The sequence below is a fragment of the Ornithodoros turicata genome, chromosome 1, assembly GCF_037126465.1.
Source record: "Ornithodoros turicata isolate Travis chromosome 1, ASM3712646v1, whole genome shotgun sequence".
NCBI classification, from domain to species: domain Eukaryota; kingdom Metazoa; phylum Arthropoda; class Arachnida; order Ixodida; family Argasidae; genus Ornithodoros; species Ornithodoros turicata.
The window spans coordinates 58,995,002-59,015,456 of record NC_088201.1 but is presented as its reverse complement, the minus strand read 5'-3'; the positions used below and the strand labels follow the sequence as shown (position 1 = coordinate 59,015,456).

At 43.2% G+C, this 20,455-nt stretch overlaps 1 protein-coding gene across 1 annotated transcript in view; it reads left to right on the top strand.

Moving 5' to 3' along the window:
* Nucleotides 1-1,885: 1,885 nt before the first annotated feature.
* LOC135399193 (shematrin-like protein 2) overlaps nt 1,886-20,455 on the top strand; it is a 29,774-nt gene continuing 11,204 nt past the window's right edge. The window contains exon 1 of the transcript XR_010424223.1: nt 1,886-1,909. The gene's annotated coding sequence lies outside the window, so the exon portion shown is untranslated. The remainder of the gene's footprint in view (nt 1,910-20,455) is intronic.

Sequence of the window (20,455 nt, the reverse complement as noted above, 5' to 3'; positions counted from 1 at the left end):
TGACCGCCGCCAGAACTTCCGCATAATGCGACCAAGACGGAAACAAAGCCGACGAGACACTGGGGATCATAACGCCAGGATCACATTGTGTTCCTCATTTGGCTGCCCTTCTATGTAAATTGCTATCCGTACTCAACTAAGCCGCAGCATGGTGACATTTGGTATCCAACGCAGTGATTTGTTCACATATGAGTGCCGTATTTTATTGAGGATCAGGAGCAAGTTCACACGCACTTCACTCTCGCTTCGGAAGAATTCAGTAGGGCTTAACTTGGAAGCTGGGACGAGCTTGTCGTTTATGCGCTACACAATACGCACGTAGCTTTCTCAACTGAGCAACGTGGGTTGTCGATATTTGAAATGAAAATATGGGCACGTCGTGTGATATGTTGTAACATTTATTCTTCTGTCCTTCTGACGAAACTTTTACCGTGAGAAAAAATGAAAAACCGTAGAAGGAAAAAGACGCACGTGTGGGTGTATGCTGCCTGAAGCGAGCGACGAAACTACTTTATGTTCCCGCCCTTTCTGTTTCGCTTTTGTTATATAAAATATATAGCACTCGTACAGAAATCTTGGCAATAGTAAAACTTCCGCATCTGGTGTTCACGAGACTACTAAAATAGGACATAAAGAGGGCCGTTAGCGATCCATATCAGAAAGAAGGCCGAATGCTGGTGCAAGAGGGTTGGTAGACCAACTTGCAGTAATCAACAACCAGGGAGATGTTTTACTCGTATTGAATGGCATTCCATGCTTGCGTTATGCATGAAGGGTTAAAACAGAGTTTGGTTATCTATTGTTATTGAATAGATCTCAAAGACACACGGATGTCTTTTTTTGCCAGTTCATTCACATGCGACATGGTCTTAAACTGTTCTCACTGTCGTTGTTAAAATGGATCTAAAAGTGCGGTGCAAGCTTGTAGTCGAGCGGATCTAAGATTTTTCCGAAGGGGGGGGGGAGGAGGTCCGCTATGGACATGTGCCAGGTGCATGCTAAGATTGGTCCATTGAACCCTATGTTTAAGTCTGGAATTGAGGGGGACTCGGACTCCCCCCCCCCCCTAGATCCGCGCCTGAGTGGTCCTAGTTAGCTTAGTTTGCTATACACATTTCGTAAACAAGTAAAATAAATAGTTTATTAAGCTTAGTCTGACGTCCAACGAATTCATAGGAAACCATAAATAAAGCTATGTGACGACCCCGGACTCGGAGGAGGAACCGCACAAACAAAACAAAGGGTTCGCCTTCGAGTGAGAGACGACAGCACGAATATCAGGATGGCAAACAGCTGTTTAATCACAATATCAAAATTATCACATTTCTGCCCTATCGCCTAGCCTTAATTGAGAGCGTGCGGTTTGGACTTACATCTGGCGCCGGATTTCACACCACGTCTGTTCGTCTGTCGTTGTGCCACGTCGGTCGTTGCAGGCTTGTCGCACAGTTGATGTATGCCGCTGGCGTCCCCGTTGCCAGGTTGCGAGGATGCTGCCGTTGAACCACGACGTATTGCCATTCAGACTTAAGGTATCTTCACACAAAGACGACGATTTAAGCGTCCTAGGTAGTTATTTGCGACTTTCGTATCCTTCCTTGGGAGAGGCACTTGAAACTATAACCTGGATGGCCCATCCAATTGTTAGGTTATGTACAGTTCGATCCCTGCAGTGTCCACCGGGGGACAGCCAGACAAGCTGAACTAGCACAGGAAGTATGAGCATGGGACACATACTCTGCTGCACACTGTCGAAACTAAATGATGAGAAAACAGTGACTTCAAACGGTCACACACCTGAATTCGTTGATGAACCAGTCAGTAACAATTGCTGTAACACACTCTCTGCCATCTTGCTTGATGACAATACACACTCTCTGCCATCGCCATCGCTATCGGATCGAACAAGGTGAGCTTCTGTTCCGACACAAATTTTTGTAGATATTTCTGTGTGAATTTCTTTGACGTGTTTTCCATGGGTTAGTTCACTTGTGTTACGTGGTTGTGATGGCCAGTAGGCCGTTAGATTTTCGCGTTTCGCTGCCCTCAGCGATATCCCGTGTGGAGTTCTTGCTGGCCCTGCTCAGGAAGGCCCCTAAAGGGTGTATTCGTTCCTTCCAGCACCAGGACCAGCACCAGGATGAGTGTTCCTTTGAGCTGCGGGCTATGTCCCGCGAGGGGGCTTCGGCCCTGAAGAATTTAGCTCATGTTGAAGTCGGCAGGGAGACTGTTCCTTTGGTTTCTCTTGAAACCAATCTCACCGTCGTGTCCGTGTCTAAAGCGCCCGTCGGAATGGATGATGCGCATATTGTCTCGGCCCTGGGACAATATGGCATCATCAAGGACATCCAACGTGAAAAATATGAGCACCCGGAGTTAAGTTCCATTGAGACCGGCAATCGCCGTGTGATAATGGAGATGACGTCTCCCGTGCCCAATTTCTTGCGTGTCAGGGGTAAGCGAATTATTATTCGCTACCCCGCGCTTTAGTGCCTGTAGTGCTTCAGGCGAACGAGGATGCTGCGGGACAAGTTGTGCGTTTTTTTCCCAGCGATTCTTCGCTGGAGAGTGTAAACAGTAGCCATAGTTGTCCGGAAGATATGTGTGGGGTTACGTGCCAGGGTCTCAAGCGGAGGGCTTCGGATTCTGCACTATCCTCTCCTATGTGGGCAAAGAAGCAATAGACATGTTACTTTCACCTTCACTCATGTGTCTAAAAGTTATGACGCTAAATTGTAGGGGATTTAGCAGGAGTCCGAAACAGTTTTCAGTTATTCAGTGGGCCAATAATTTTCGTGTTGATATTCTACTCCTGCAGGAGACTCGCCTCTTATCTGCCAGGGCTATTAGAGCGTTGGAAGCGGACCACACAGTTAGGGCGTTTTTTAGCCATGGTTCACCTTATCGGTCAGGTGTGGCAGCGATTCTCTTCCCCTCTTTTCCTGGTGGAGTAAGGTGGTACGACCGTGACAATGATGGTCGGGTTCTCTCACTAGAATTAGACGTGGGAGGAACTTTGTTGCGACTTATTAATCTGTACGCGCCTGCGCGTCGCGGAGAGCGCGCAGATTTTTTTCGGAGCCTTGATTGTTTCTTTTTAGGAAACTCTAATGTTGTGGTTGCGGGAGATTTCAACTGCGTTATTGACCGGCATGTGAGTAGCCATAGACCAGTTAACGTAGAGCTTTCTCGCTTAGTTAACGAGCTTGGACTTGTAGATGCCTTTCTGCACCTCAACAATGGGCAGTACCAGTCCACTTGCTCAAACTCTCGTGGTGCACATAGCCGTATAGATCGTTTTTATGTTTCTTCTGGCATCGTTTTGCATATACGCGAGTGTGTTGTCTGCCCTTCTGGGGACTTATCAGACCATGAAGGGGTTCTTTTTGTTCTTGGTGGCTTTCGGCGTTACCGCACTGGATCAGGTTGTTGGAGGCAGGCTGCTTCCCTGTTGAGTGACTCGGAGGTAGGTAATAACGTCAAACTGTGGCTCGAGAGTCAGTGCGCTGTCTCTGTTGTTTCGCCAGAATGGTGGGAACAGACGAAGCTCGGAGCCGCGAGACTTTTCCGCCAGTGGCGGGCAAGACGTGTCCGTGAGAGCCGGGAGGAGATACAGCACCTCCAGCAAGTACTCTCTATCTTGCGTCACCCAGGTTCGAGGGGCTCTGGAAACGACGACGCTATTCAGGACGTACTCAGGAGGATCACCTCTTTGAAGTTACGTGCCTGGGACCAGTTCGCTGCTTCACAGTCGGTCGAACGCTGGTCACGAGAAGCATGGTGCTCTCGTCTTCTTCTTGGCCGTTACTTTCGCCGCCCTCGAAACACTGTCGAGGAGCTACTGGCGAGTGATGGGTCAGTATTAACGGAGCCTGACTCCGTGCGGTCACTCTTTCGTGATCACTTTTCCGCCCTGTACGAGTTGGTGGTACCTCCAGATGCAGGACATCAGACTTTTTTGCCAGAGCCCAAACACTTCGTTCTGAGCACAGCCAGATTTACTCAGGATGAGTATACGGCAGCTGTTAAGGCTTTGCGAGCTGGGAGGTCTCCCGGCTCCGATGGTCTCCCTGCTGAATTTTATAAGTGTTTCTGGGGGGGTACTTCGACGCCCCCTGACCGAGTTATTTAACAGCTGCTTGGCTGCCCGCCTCCTCTGCCCTTCCATGAGGCAGAGTATAGTGTCTATGCTTTGCAAAGATCGCACACGGAGTCGTGACCCTAATGCCTACCGACCGGTATCTCTTCTAAATACAGATTACAATATCATTTCTACCACAATTCTAAATCGAGTTTCTCCAGTCCTGGGTTCTGTCATCCCTGCTTCACAGGCCTGCGCCGTCCCTGGGCGGTCCCTTGTGCTTCACACTCGGGCTTTGCGAGACGCGATTTATTGGGCTCATAGTCGCCACCAGTCGGCAACGCTGGTGTCTTTTGACCAGAACAAAGCTTTTGACAGAGCGAACCACGAGTACATGTACCGGGTGTTGGGAGCTGTCGGTTTTGATCGTGCGGTGGTATCTTGGATAAGAGCTCTCTATGCTGAGGCCTTTGCCTGCATTGGAGTCAATGAGGGAATGTCTGATACCTTTTCCATCAAATCGGGGTGCGACAAGGTTGTCCCTTATCTCCTGCTTTGTATGCCATGGTCTTTAGCCCGCTCTTGGAAGCTCTCGCAACCTCGCTTCGTACTCGCATGCTACAGCTGCCGAGTTCCATAGCCCTTCCGTTGTTTGCATATGCAGATGACCTATCCTTATTCCTTAGCAGTGAGGACGCGATAGGTCAAGTGTTAGCCATCCTGGATGCCTACGGTAGAGCATCGAACGCGCGGATAAACAGGGATAAGAGTGCAGCGCTCTTTCTCAATTCAGTCCCCTCCTGTGCGTCTCCATTCGGGATACCTGTTAAAACTGAATTACGCATACTGGGATACTATTTCAATAGTCGGGGAATCGCAGTATCATCGTGGATGCGCATTCACCAGCGTAGCATTCCCGTACTCCGTGAATTGAAGGGTCTGGTTCTTCCACTTACTTGTAAGGCCCGGCTAGCGGCGTCGTGGTTCTTAAGCAAGTATTGGTACCATGGTACCATATCGCTTCCGCCACGTTAGATCTTTCTTACTGTGACCCGTATTGCTTTTCAGTTCATATGGGGTAACAGTGTGGAATGGGTGTCGCGCGCGCGTCTGTACCAGTCGCGTGAGGTTGGTGGCTTGCGAGTGCCACATGTAAAAGTGAAGTGCCTTGCTTTAGGTATAAAGGCAATTTTTGATGCCCTGAGTGAGCCTAACCATCCTGCACACGACCTTTTGCACTACCTTCTTGGCCCGGAGATTCGTTTCTTTTGTTCCTTTCAGCAGAATAGGCCGCGCTCAGAGTTTACTGCTCCCCGCTTAAAAGAGTACGTGTCATCAGTCCGTCGCCTCCGCGAGAGCCACGTGGACGCTGATCTTTCTACATGGTCAGTGAGGAGGTTCTATGTGTCCCTGCTGGGCTTACTTCCGGCACCCACGGGTGCACCGGAGCTATCTGTTCCGCGTCAGATCGCGTGGCGCTACGCTACTGCAGGATGGTTGGACTCTCGTCGTGCAAGTTTGCAGTGGAGACTTGCGCACGATGTCTTGCCGCTCAGGGATCGTTTGCATCGTTATGGTCTCACCTCGCCTCGATGTCCTTTCTGTTCTAGCCATGAAACTGCGCAGCACGCTTTTCATGAGTGTCTCGTTCCCGACGTTTTGTGGCACAGAGTTGAGGAGCTGTATGGGGTTCCACGGATTCGCTGGGGCACCATTTAAACGCTCCTTCAACCCCCCGTTCCAATCCGGGATAGACGACAGTTCATTCTCTTAGCCGTAGAGATAAATTACCAAGTGTGGATTGCGCGCTGCATAGCAGTACACGGCGGTCGCGCTCGGGGGCCGTCACACGTTCTAAGCCTCGTTCGAGCGGGTGTTCGCAGAGTTTTACAGAGGGAGAGAGCAGTCCTTGGTGCTATGGAGTTCTGAAGACGCTGGCTAACTTCGTCTGTGCTATTCGAAGAAACGCATGGAAGGTACGTTGTTCACTACTAAGCGTTACTTTCTTTCGTGCCGTTATCCCGTACGCAACTCGGCATGGCGACGACATGCACGAACAGCAATCTTTAACGTGACGTGACGTGATTTCACAAGCAGGAGTTGGCATTGCACTAGTTCTAGTTTTAGTCCTAGCTTGTTGAGATAGTTATATGGGAGCCAGTCCTTGTGACTGGTCTTCCGCCTCGATGCCAATACACACAATTGTTGTTGTAGGGGCCGTCTCGGATGCTTATCGTCCGATTAGTTTACTGACGAGCGATTATGTGATCCTAGCTAAAACTCTTCTGTTGTGCGTTTCACCTCTGGTGGAGAAGGTGTTACATCCTTGCCAAGCATGTTCTGCCCCCCCCCCCCCTGTAGATCCTCAGACCTTCATAGAATCGCACTCCGCGATGCCATATCAGTAGTAAAGATAGGTTGAGAAACAACGACAATGAGAAACTACAACATGGCCCCCTGGGCCCTGCCCTGGGCCCTGCGCGTATTTTTCCCCGCGCGGTGTGTGGAGGGTTGTCCACGTGCTTATCGGCGGGGGGAGGGCTGCGTGCGCGCTTACCCTCTCACATTTTTGAGCCTGGGCCGACTTCTTTCGACATTTTTGAGCCTTGGCCGACTTGGGTCGCGTATTTTTTCCCGCACCCGGCGGCGGCGCTCGGCTGGAGGCGCTTACCGGCGGATGGCGCGTGGTCGGAGGGCTGCGTGCGCGCTTGCCAGCTCACATTTTCAGCCTGGGTCGACTTCTTTCGTCATTTTTCAATCTGTGCCGACTTCAATCATAATTTTTTCCAGCTACAACAGGTGTGCAGTAGGCTGTTTACATGCAAAGGATAGCCATACACAAAAGTACAAGTGAAAATACATTTATTAATGTCATTAGTGTAAGAAATTTTGTTATGGCTCTGCGTGAATGGGAAAAACTTAGCAAAAAATCTGAAGCAGAAGAAACACAATACACGTAACAAAGAATATACTTATTACAGGTACGATACAATAGCATTGAATAGGTATCACAGATCAAACACAATATTTTTTATTAACTGTAATCATACACACAAGTTTTCAATGAATCAGAATTAAAATGCAGTAGCACATTTAATCAAAGAAGATGTTCTTAATCATTACGATTACAATCCAAATTACAAGTTTTATTATAAAAAGTCTGAGATGTTAGAACCTGATAGGTGTAAGTAATTTCGAGCACAATATGGAAGCTAAGTTTAATATTCCAATATGACACAAATTTAATTAATCAATTTCTATTGAAGTGAATAGCGCAGACATAAGGCAATAAATTCGAATCAACACGATCAACACATAGCATTAATATAGAACCAATCATCCAACATGTAGGGAAATAATAGCTACACCATATCAAAACGAGAAACGATCACCACATTTAATCAAAGAAGATATTCTTAATCAATATGATTATAAACAAAATTATAAGTTGTGTTATAAAAAGTCTAATATTCCTATACGTGAGAACCATCATTGCAATAGCGTGAATATCTGTCATAACATTTCGAGCGCAATAGGGAATCTCAGTTTCATATTCTAACATTACTCAACTTTTAATTAATCCATTTCTTATTAAGTGAACAGCATAGACGTAAGGAAATAACGAGAAAGAACACAATCAACAGCTACAATTAATAGAGAGCCAAACCTGCGCACCATCCAACACATAGAGAAATAATAGCTAATCAATCTATCAAAAGGCGAAATATTACACTACAGCACAGACTTAACGCTGAAGAACAGAGGAACACGCGGCGACACGTAAACAACAACAGAGGAAAATAATCTATGATTGAACGATCATAAAATCGACCAATATACAATTTTCATCCTAACACACACTACGAACCTTGATGGAGGTATCCAAGACGTAGAAAATATGCACTGTTTTCATCTCGGTTTTCACTCATTTCCTCAAAGCCGGGAGACTTTATGTCTCTATCTATGTGACCATAGCACCGCGCATGCTTTATCACTCAAAGGGTTAGGGGCTATATTACTTCGTCCAGCAAACGGGGCGCTCTAGAGGTCAGATAAGAGAGTTCAAATGCGATATATTTTATTGTGCAGCGCAAATAGATGTCGATATCACTCGCGGGGATCACTATCTTTTCGCATCCTTTCCTTGAAACGGAAATTTTTCGTCAAAGTGGTTGTCAAGTCGACTAAGTTTGTAGGGATGCGATATTGTTATTGAGCATGTAGAGAAAGTCCAAATTATTAATTGGTAGCAACGATACTCAATCAAAAACGAGAAACAAATTTAATTACATCAATTTTTGTAATATCTTGCAACAGAAATTTCTAATGAACCACACAGAAATATCAAATGCAACTCAGAGGTATGAGGCAATCCCATCTTAGAGGTACTTACTTATTTCAATCGAGTGAACAATTGAAACAAATACAGACAATAATTATTTCAGGCAGTAAGTTCACAACTCATATAATATCAGTCGAGTGAATACTTGAAACAAAGTCAAAACAATAATTCTCACGACAGGTGGAGATTATAGCATTCTAAACCAGATAATAAAATTTCAATCAATAAAATAAACATAGATATGCTTTTAATTAAGTGTAGACGTGCACTTGAAAACAGAAGAGACAATTGCTCTACATTGAAAAGATGGACAGATTTTGTACTCGATACCATAAGTCATGGGAAGATGTGATAAAAAACTGCTTCGAAAAGGAGGAGCCGCGAAACGATTTCATTATCGCTGCATTTCAATACGTCCTAGACATGGTCGTATTCGGAGATCTGGTACAAACTACAAAACTGAAGGTGCAAGAATTTATATGCCAAATCTACAACACTTATAAAAATATCTGCACATCAACGTCGGAAGGGCCACTGGTATTGATGGCGGAGTTTTCGATGTTTGCTAGAAATACATTAGACCAGATGTAATTGTAATGGGCATTGCATTCGTCAAGAAAGCAGTCGGATCAAATTATCATATACAAGCGGTCTATATCGCACGATTGATTACGGATTTGTTGAAATTACACATATCTGAGATGGGAAGTACATAAAATCTTATCAAATGATATGTTCCAATACCACGACAACGCAATTATTTTCTTCTACCAGTCTCTGCAAAGATGTCGAATGAGCAGAAGTTCAATATTGCCATGCAAGGTCTGATGTATTATCACTTGTTGAAACTAAACAAACATATCAATCGTGGTGGACCACCAGACGATTTTCATCTAATACTCTCTTGTACGCCATTCAAGAGTCTTCATACAAAGAAAGGAAACATCAATAAGAGACTGTGCAAGTTCATCGCGACAAAGTGCAAGTTGTTGAAGCAATACAAACACGACGACAACATATCGTCTGCGTTAATCAACGCTGCATTCAAGCGCCCAATAATCAGAATAAACTATTTAATGTCTTCGGAATTCATCAACAAACGAAAACTTCAGAGTTTGAAATAGAACTGTAATTTATCAAAATAAACAAGTGTATAACTGAAACAATAAATATGATCTTTGTCATCATTCTAATGAATTCTACGCATCACAATGAAAAAACACCTTGCATTTAGCATGGCCAGACTGAGAACAGTGACCGCTAAGGAAACGAATATTTCACAATGTGTGTAAGAATTCTCATATGGAATCAGAGCTGACCACCAAATAGGTTTTACTCGACTACACTCTGTACTACAAGTTCAACACCCGAAGGATAGAATTGCCGGAGAAGGATCGGTCATTGAAATTTAGAGGCATGATACATCAGTCTATGATTACAAAAAAAGCTAATCTTTTGTGAAAACTTATTATATTTCAGGAATTAAATTTCACAGTGCATGTATATTTCTCAAACAGTTGCACTAGCCCAGACCTAGTAAAAGAAGAAAAGGCGTCTTATTTTCGTCAACAAAGTTGTCCATTTGTATGACTGGATAGGAAAAATGAGCCGTCCAAGATAGGGCAAAACGGAAATAAGGCAAGATAACTGATTGCGGCGGGAAAAGTCAAAGCGTTCGCGACACAGTGTCATCAACTTTTACAATTGCATTCGGGTTCACTGCCTGCGAGATAATACGATGCATTCGCGAAAAGCGAACTTATTTATCAAATGCCGCGATGCAAATGGAGGATTTTACAAGCATGATGTGCAGGCGAAGTCTACCATTTCTAATCACGTAATCTTCCTAACACACGACACACAAACGTATATGAAATAATATCCAAGTGGCAATCCGATTTTGGGAGAAACGGATCACACAACCGCTATCAGAAATGATTAACCAGTATACAATGAAGATGAGCGTTATGCATAAACATAACCTAATGCGAATTCTTTATGTCGTGGATATTAAAAGTTACGAATATTTTTTAAACGAAATTTACTTAAAACTCGAAGAAAGGGTCACCCGCGTCGACGAACCCGTTTCCGAAAAAAAGCAACACACTCGGGTGCGGTACCGCGTTAACGCGTCGGGCGCAGAATCGCGTTCGGTTTCGGGTACGACATTGGGGAAACGCGGCCCGGCATGTTGCCAAAACGTCTTCGAGGACGCCGGTGACCCTTTCTTCGAGTTTTAAGTAAATTTCGTTCGAAAAATATTCTTAACTTTTAATATCCACGACATAAAGAATTCGCATTATGTTATAGTGCATATAGAAAATATCAATCCATTCGATTAAATTCTCTATCATCGTGAAAGAGTGCTCGTCAAAGTGAGCGAACTAAAGCTTGCGTATTGTGAAATTACACATTCTACAACACTGATCATAAATCGCAACACCGTTCAAATTTTAATTAAACTCTTACTGATGTGTGGTAGTTACCACTTCTCCTGAATGTGAATCGATAATCGATGAATTTTAGCATTTAAGCCACAATCAAATATCTTGTATAGTATGTTTGAGTATATGCACAATTTTTTAATCTATATCTTTAAAAAATGCAAGAAATAGCGTGCAGTTTTTGACTTTGAAAATTTAAAGTAGGAAATGGTCTTTAGTGTGGAATTTGCGTTTTACAACGTTATGAGCTAAAGACTTATAAAATTAAAGTATGGCCTTTCCATTTGTAGTGCCCGGATGGTATGACACTAAAATAATGTGTTATTTTTTCTGTATGGCCACGGGAAATCTCGAGTATATTTTGTGAATTGGATCTACGTTTATGTGTGACCTGCGCTGATCTGCTTATTATAATTAATATAAGATATCTTCCATTGTGTTTATGCATAACGCTCATCTTCATTGTATACTGGTTAATCATTTCTGATATCGTCTGTGTGATCCGTTTCTCCCAAAATCGGATTGCCACTTGGAAATTATTTCATATACGTTTGTGTGTCGTGTGTTAGGAAGATTACGTGATTAGAAATGTAGACTTCGCCTGCACATCATGCTTGTAAAATTCTCCATTTGCATCGCGGCATTTCATAATCGATTCGCCTTTCGCGAATGCTTCGTATTATCTCGCAGGCAGTGAACCCGAATGCAATTGTAAAAGTTGATGACACTGTGTCGCGAACGCTTTGACTTTTCCCGCCGCAATCAGTTATCTTGCCTTATTTCCGTTTTGCCCTATCTTGGACGGCTCATTTTTCCTATCCAGTCATACAAATGGACAACTTTGTTGACGAAAATAAGACGCCTTTTCTTCTTTTGCTAGGTCTGGGCTAGTGCAACTGTTTGAGAAATATACATGCACTGTGAAATTTAATTCCTGAAATATAATAAGTTTTCACAAAAGATTAGCTTTTTTTGTAATCATAGACTGATGTATCATGCCTCTAAATTTCAATGACCGATCCTTCTCCGGCAATTCTATCCTTCCGGTGTTGAACTTGTACAGAGTGTAGTCGAGTAAAACCTATTTGGTGGTCAGCTCTGATTCCATATGAGAATTCTTACACACATTGTGAAATATTCGTTTCCTTAGCGGTCACTGTTCTCAGTCTAGCCATGCTAAATGCAAGGTGTTTTTTCGTTGTGATGCGTAGAATTCATTAGAATGATGACAAAGATTACATTTATTGTTTCAGTTATACACTTGTTTATTTTGATAAATTACAGTTCTATTTCAAACTCTGAAGTTTTCGTTTGTTGATGAATTCCGAAGACATTAAATAGTTTATTCTGATTATTGGGCGCTTGAATGCAGCGTTGATTAACGCAGGCGATATGTTGTCGTCGTGTTTGTATTGCTTCAACAACTTGCACTTTGTCGCGATTAACTTGCACAGTCTCTTATTGATGTTTCATTTCTTTGTATGAAGACTCTTGAATGGCGTACAAGAGAGTATTAGATGAAAATCGTCTGGTGGTCCACCACGATTGATATGTTTGTTGAGTTTCAACAAGTGATAATACATCAGACCTTGCACGGCAATATTGAACTTCTGCTCATTCGACATCTTTGCAGAGACTGGTAGAAGAAAATAATTGCGTTGTCGTGGTATTGGAACATATCATATGATAAGATTTTATGTACTTCCCATCTCAGATATGTGTAATTTCAACAAATCCGTAATCAATCGTGCGATATAGACCGCTTGTATATCATAATTTGATCCGACTGCTTTCTTGATGAATGCAATGCCCATTACAATTACATGTGGTCTAGTGTATTTCTAGCAAACATCGAAAACTCCGCCATCAATCCCAGTGGCGCTTCCGACGTTGATGTGCAGATATTTTTATAAGTATTGTAGATTCGGCATATAAATTCTTGCACCTTCAGTTCTGTAGTTTGTACTATATCTCCGAATACGACCATGTCTAGGACGTATTGAAATGCAGCGATAATGAAATCGTTTCGCGGCTCCTCCTTTTCGAAGCATTTTTTTATCACACCTTCCCATGACTTATGGTATCGAGTACAAAATCTGTCCATCTTTTCAATGTAGAGCAATTGTCTCTTCTGTTTTCAAGTGCACGTCTACACTTAATTAAAAGCATATCTATGTTTATTTTATTGATTGAAATTTTATTATCTTGTTTAGAATGCTATAATCTCCACCTGTCGTGAGAATTATTGTTTTGACTTTGTTTCAAGTATTCACTCGACTGATATTATATGAGTTGTGAACTTACTGCCTGAAATAATTATTGTCTATATTTGTTTCAATTGTTCACTCGATTGAAATAAGTAAGTACCTCTAAGATGGACTGCCTCATACCTCTGAATTGCATTTGATATTTCTGTGTGGTTCATTAGAAATTTCTGTTGCAAGATATTACAAAAATTGATGTAATTAAATTTGTTTCTCGTTTTTCATTGAGTATCGTTGCTACCAATTAATAATTTGGACTTTCTCTACATGTTCAATGAAACTTACGCAGTTTTGGTCCTGGTGGCTTGGACTATCGAATAGATACACTAAATGACTTTTGATCGGCGCTGCTTTACAGTACCTTTAAAATGGTCTGCAGTGGCCTCGCTGAAGCTGACAGGCGCCTGGCGCAGACCTCGGGGGGGGGGGGGGGTTACAATAATAAATCTTTAAGAATAAATCCTTTAAGAAAAACTCTTTCAAAATATATTGTTTTTCAATAAACTGCGTAAAAGTCCCCGATAAGGAATCAACAACGCAAAAATCCTCGCCCAAAAAACAATCGCTCAAGAATCCACCATGAAAATATATTGTTGCAAATTATATCGTTACAAATAAACTGTTTAAAAATATATCGCTAAAAATAAACTGTTTAAAAATATATCGTTAAAAATAAACTGTTTCAAAATATATCCTGCAGCCCAACACGACAGCGGAGTGATAGATGCGTATCTCTACGCAGAGCATAGCACTAAGACGTAGCTTATATTGGTGGTTTTTGCCCTTATTAGCACTCACTCTCTACCTAGTGATCTGTCATGGCTTCCATATTTGTTCTGGGTGTGTGTTATTGCTATGTTTTCCTTTCTAGTGTAGAAAAACCTATGCGTTATATGCATGTCCCGCGTTATTTCGCTTGCAAAAGCATCGACGGGAACTGTGGCAGTGCTAAGCGCTCGTTCGTTCGTGCGTGTGCTCTGAGTTCGCTTTACGCTGACGTTCAAGTGAAGTACGCTTGCTTCGCCTACGAAGCATGGAAGTTCGATGTACGAAGTATACTCATGGCAGGAGTCCAATTAAATTCGCCGACTTTGGGACTATTTGTCGAAGCGGATTGTCTATTTCACTCGCTGTCATACCACGTGACAGTAGCAACCGTATGGTTGATTTTGGGCGATTCTGAAACGATTTATTTTTAACAACATATTCGTAACCGGGGATTCCTTAGCGTTTTTATTTACACGGGGATATTTGAGCGATTATTTTTGTGCGTTGACCTTTAAGCATATATTTTGTGAGATTTATTATTAACCCTGGCTACTTACACGTTTATTTTTGAAATGTTATTTTTAAGAGTTTCAAACGGGATACACCCTAAATCTTTAAGAATAAATCTTTTAAGAACAACTCTTTCAACATATATTGTTTTACAAGAAACCGCGTAAAATTCCCCGATAAGAAATCGACCGGGCGAAAATCCTAGCCCAAAAAACAACCGCTCAAGATTCCTCGGTGAAAAATATATCGTTGCAAGATATATCGTTAAAAATATATCGTTGCAAGATATATCGTTAAAAATAAACTGTTTGAAAATATATCGTTAAAAATGAACTGTTTCAAAATATATCCTGTAGCCCAAACGACAGCGGAGTGATAGATATGTTTCTCTCCTCAGAAGACAGCAGTAAGTCATTGCTTAGATTGGCGATTTTTGCCCTTGTTAGCACTCACCCTCTACCTATGTCTGGTCTGTCATGGCTGCATTATTTTTTTCTATGTGTGTGTTGTTGCTATGTTTTCCTTTCTAGTGCAGAGTTGGAAGTAGGACGGGTGTATCCCGTTTGCAGACTTGTACGTATTTGAAGTATTGTATTTAAAATACCGTATTTTAAATACAATTTGCGGTATTTTGGTACTCTACTCAATACTTCTTGTTTTGTGTATTTGTACTCTATTTAAAATACATTTTATGATATTTTCTACTCAATACTCTAATTACATATTTTGGATCTCCCTCTCAAACATTCTGTGTCTCGTCTTTCCATTATCTTGCTTGTTCAGTGGAAATTTCCTGCGTCCCTCGGACTTGACCCGGATAGTGACTCTAGACCCAGACATAGGCCCATCTTGGAAGTCTCCATTTAGAGATCTTTGCCCTGTGTGTACTAATCCTTGGCCAGTGAGGGTTCTATTATATGTGCCCTGACGCGGTGACGCCGAATTCTGACCTCGCCGAGCAGGGACCTGCTAGAAGTTTGCTTTGTTCTCGGTCACATATACTTAGTGGAGTTATGTGGTATCTCTATGTCATCTTTTTGGGACCTGTGTTTAGATGACTCCTATCACACAGCAGCGGCTAGCGTAGTGCGCATGGTTTAGATGATTCATGTGACATAGCGGCGACTTGCCACATTGACCAGTGACCGGTGACTTTTTGCGTTCAAGGATAAATAGTATCTTAATTGTATTTCAAATACTTTTTGAAGTATTTTGTACTCTATCTTAATTACTTGAATTTTCATGTATTTATACTCTATCTTAATTACATTCTAACGTTAGTATTTATTATCTTCTTAAATACTTTTTGAGTATCTTGTACATGTCTGCCCGTTTGAAACCATTAAGAATAACCTTTCAAATATAAACGCGCAAGTATCCACTGTTAAAAATAAAAAACCCTGAATATACGCTTAAAAATCGACGCACAAAAATAATCGCTGAAATATCCTTGTGTAAATAAAAAGCTAAGGAATCCACAGTTAAGAATATATCGTTAAAAATAAATCGTTTCAGAATCCCCCCCAAGTCTGCCCTACGGTTGCTACAGTCACGTCGTGTGGCCGCGAGTGAAATGGAAAATCCGCTTCGAGAAATAGTCCCGAAGTCGGTCAATTTCATTGGGGTTCTATGAGCATGAGTATACTTCGCACTTCGATACTTACTACACGGAACAACCGTGCTCCACTTCAACGTCCGAGTAAAGCGAACTCAGGACACATGCACGAACGAGCGGGTGCTCGTCAGTGTCACACTTCCTATCGATGCTTTGTCAAGCGAAATAACGCGAGACATGCATATAATGCATAGCCTTTCTGCACTAAAAAAAGAAAACGTAGCGAAAACACAGAAAAAAACATGGCAGCCATGACAGTCCACTAGGTGGGGGTGAGAGCTAACAACAGCAAAACCACCAATGTAAGCTACACCGTACCGCTATCCTCTGTGTTGAGATACATAAGTATTACTCCGCTGTCGTATTGGACTACAGGAAATATTTTGAAACGGTTTATTTTTAAGGGTATATTTTGCAACGGTATATATTTCATTGTGAATTCTTGAGCGATTGTTTTTGAAGGGGGATTTTTGCGCGGTTGACTCCTTATCGGAAAATTTTACGCGGTTTATTGTAAAACAATGTGTTTTTAGTGTAACCCCCTAGTGTGGCAGTGCTGAGCGCTCGTTCGTTCGTGCGTGTGTCCTGAGTTGGACTGAGCGAGTGCGGCTTCACATTGGTAACAAATTCAAACGGGACCGTATTTACAAATCCAGGTACTACCGCTGCACCGGTCCACACCCGTCCGCCGCGGAACATTCGCATGGGAGCGTTCGGTGAAATATCCTCCAAATCTACTGACTTTGCGATTTTTTTCCAGACTAACTATTAAAGAAACTTCCAACAACTAAATTTTTACAAGTTCATACCTGTCCAAGTAATGCGCAGAAAAAGTTTGAAGCTCGAATATTGCACGGTTTTTCTTTAAAAAAAATCTTAAAGTTGCGTGTTCAAGGAAAAACCAGTAACTTCGTTGAGCCGCCCTGAAATTTCTGAAGATGCTGTGACAACGAAGCCGGCTCAGAACCGATGTCCAGTGTCCCAATAATCATAACACAAATTTTGTCAGAGATGTTTTTCGTTTAAGGCGCGCAGCGATTTTTTAAAGTTGCCCTGGTGCCGCAGGCGGCCTGCAAGGGCCGACCTTGTCTCAGCCGCGGTACGCGGGGAGGGACCGAGCTTTCCTACCTTTGCTCAAACAAAAACGCGAACAGAAACCACAGACAGCAAGAACTACTTGCCTTGATTTTTATTTTGACAGCAGTTCCTGGTCTTGAAGGTGCTGCCTGGCATGACCTACCCCAGGGCAACGGACACAGTGTGAAAGTATACATCCTTCCTTCCCGATGTCACACACCAACAGTCGCACAAGCTCCGTGTAACTTTCTCTAAACCCTATAGCTTGCAGCATCAACTTCAGGTTCTGATGGTATAGGCACACACAAACGGAATGTGTTCCAGGTGCCCCAGCCAGAACGCACCATGCTGGGCGAAGGCTAGCAAATGTTGAGAACCCCGCTCTCATGCTGGGATTGCTGCTCTTCCATGCCTTATACGCTTCACGTAGATTTACGAGAACTATCCTTTTCTGATGCCCCTTAATAACGTCTTTTTTTTTCGCGAAGGCAGTAGGCTACTGTGTCCTCTTCGTAAAAATTTCATATGTTCGTTTTCACTTCTTCGGCCATGGGATTTGCTTTGCGAGGCCAAGGCTCCGCGAGGACCCCAGTGCTATGCTTTAGTTCCCTAGCTTTTCGCACCTGCCTTTCGGGGGCTCCAACGAAGTCCATCACTTTTTGCCTCGACCAGGAGGCAGGGGCTAGGGTCAGAATTGAAGTCTTCCCAGCTGGCAAAACTTCGTTTTTGTATTTTTCGTTGAGCTCATACAGGAAGTTCTCATAGTCACGAGCCATGGCTGTTTTGTCGGTTGAGTCTCCGGCGAGTTTTACTCCGAGCCCTTTTGATATAATCGGCTTCGCACGCGTCTGAATCTTTATAGCCTTCTTCTTGGCATATGTCTCCCGTTGAGGCATCGACCGCTTCTTCTTCACCGGTGTCTCGCCCAATAGTTCCAGCGATGCATTTAACAGTGCCAACGGCTCATCATCGTTTGTGCTACTACCGGAAGAAGCTTGGGCTCCTTGCGACGCGGGAACGCGTTCTTCTTCAAACTTCAGGCATTGCTTGTAGCACGTTACGCAAAGACGATCGCCAGGTACAGAGACAGTGATGCAGCCCTTCGTGCCAAATTCACGTTAATGTTTTTCGTGCCCCTCACTTTCTTCCTGTGACTGGAAAACGGGTTAACACAGTTCTTCGACGCTGCAGTTTGCGAGTAGTGCCGAACGTACATGTCATAGTGGTACAGGCGTATCTTCGTGATATTTCTGCCGTCACGACAAGCCCTGGACGATATAAGGGACTGCTCGTCATCTTCTAGAGACGAAAAATCAAGCAATCCAGTTTCCGTGCAGTTCTGACGTCCGAGCGAGCATAAGTACGGCAAATCAGGATCTCATGCGACTGAGCCACTGTCACCAGCTGTTCCTTCCATAAGCAACGCGCACCGTCGCCGGCCGCACAACTACAATGCACAAGTCACTGAAGAAGCAAACCAGTGGGATTTCACAAATGATCACAGCACTGACTTCTCTCTGTTTGTTTCTGTGAGTCTCCGTGTGCACTTCGTCTCTACTCGTTCCCTGTGTTGTCCCTCTATTACTCAGGCTCAAGGATATGTTGCGTTCTTCTCTCTGTTCTTCTCTCACGAAATTGGTTATGTACACTAACTATACCTCCACTCATCCACCACTTCCTACATGTAGACGCCGCCAGGTCTGAGAATGAATTCTAAGAGGACGAAGTCGGCAGCGGGTCTATGTTAGCGCGAAACGATTAGCTGATCAAGGTCTTTCGTCCTACAGTACGGAAGGCAACAGTTGCTCATGGAGGTCCATCCACACGGTAGTGTCCCTCACGGTGACATGGGTAGAAGCCACCGGAAGACTCATGTCGCGTCAACACGGCGGTGTAATGAGCACAGGTTTGTCGCTGTAGGTGGCCCTAATCTCTCTTTGTTCCAAGAAATACAAGAGAAGCCGCCGTGTCGCGCGTGCTTCGGCTGAGACAAGGTCGGCCCTTGCAGGCACCAGGGCAACTTTAAAAAATCGCTCGAAAAACACATCTGAGAAAATTTGTGTTATGATTATTGGGACATTGGACTACTGTTCTGAGCCGGTTTCGTTGTCACAGCATGTTCAGAGATATCCAAGATCCAATATCCAAGATACTAGGTGGAGGTACGTCTTACCATAATTTCCATCATTTCGTTCATATTTACGAAAGAGTGGACTTACTATATGGACAGTTTATGTTCATAAGTTGGTCCAGTACAGCTCATGGTCATTCATAGCCACATACGAATATTCATACTATGACAGCATTTGAAAAATCTGTCAAACACTTTCTAACCCAGATTTAAATTGTGTACCCTGCATGCAGCATGCAGAATTTCATAAAGCTGGTGCTAATAAACACATCTGTAACATGAGTTGTCCAATATGTGACAACAAAAGTTGATTGCCACATTAGCAGTAGCCACATTTGTAATTTATGTTCTAGTTTCACAAAAAACAACATGAGCACATTTTTAAAAACTTTTGTGAGCCACTTTGTCAATACCCCTTTTGCATGCGTTTACTTGGCACGTAAGAGATGGGACTCTTGAATGTGAATGCAGAGAAAAATTGTGGTGTATACCTTAATAGGAGCAACACGTTGCAGGGAACGGGAACAGATACACTTGCAGACAGACGACTGTGTACAGAGTCGGATCCAGGATTTTTCTGAGGAGGTGTCCTGCATTGGACAGCATGCTATTACACCACCGAGGTCAACTGAAACTCAATGTAATGACTGAAATTGAGGAGGGGTCAGGACGCCTGGACCCCCCTCCCCCATTAAATCCACCCCTGACTGTGTACCCTATGCACCTCACATTAAATGACTTATTATTATGGGACGTAACGGTCAAAGTAATGCGTTACCTTTCTATCCGATACATTCTTAGTACAGTAATTTAACGGTAAAACACGTAGTTCAGTTGAATGATGGCAGTTGAAGATATAAGGCACCAGAAGTGGGGTACAACTGTCATTACTCAATTGAAGTATGCAGCTGGGCGTTGTGAGCCTTGTGTTGTGTTTGTCCTTGTGTGGTTAATTACCTCATCCACTACAACGTTGCAATGATAAAAAAATTACTTTTGCCACACGAGTAATAGTGACGGTAATAGATTGCCTATTTATAGTAACTTGTAAAACACTGTTTCTATCTCAGGAACATGACACCAAAGCGGTACACAAGCACCATCTTAAATTAAATTTATGGAAACGGAACAACGTAAAACTCTACATCGCGAACTAGCTAAGATAAGTGTCCGGATAGGAAGACGACACAGACGTAAAGAGACGATTATGAGATGGGGTTGAT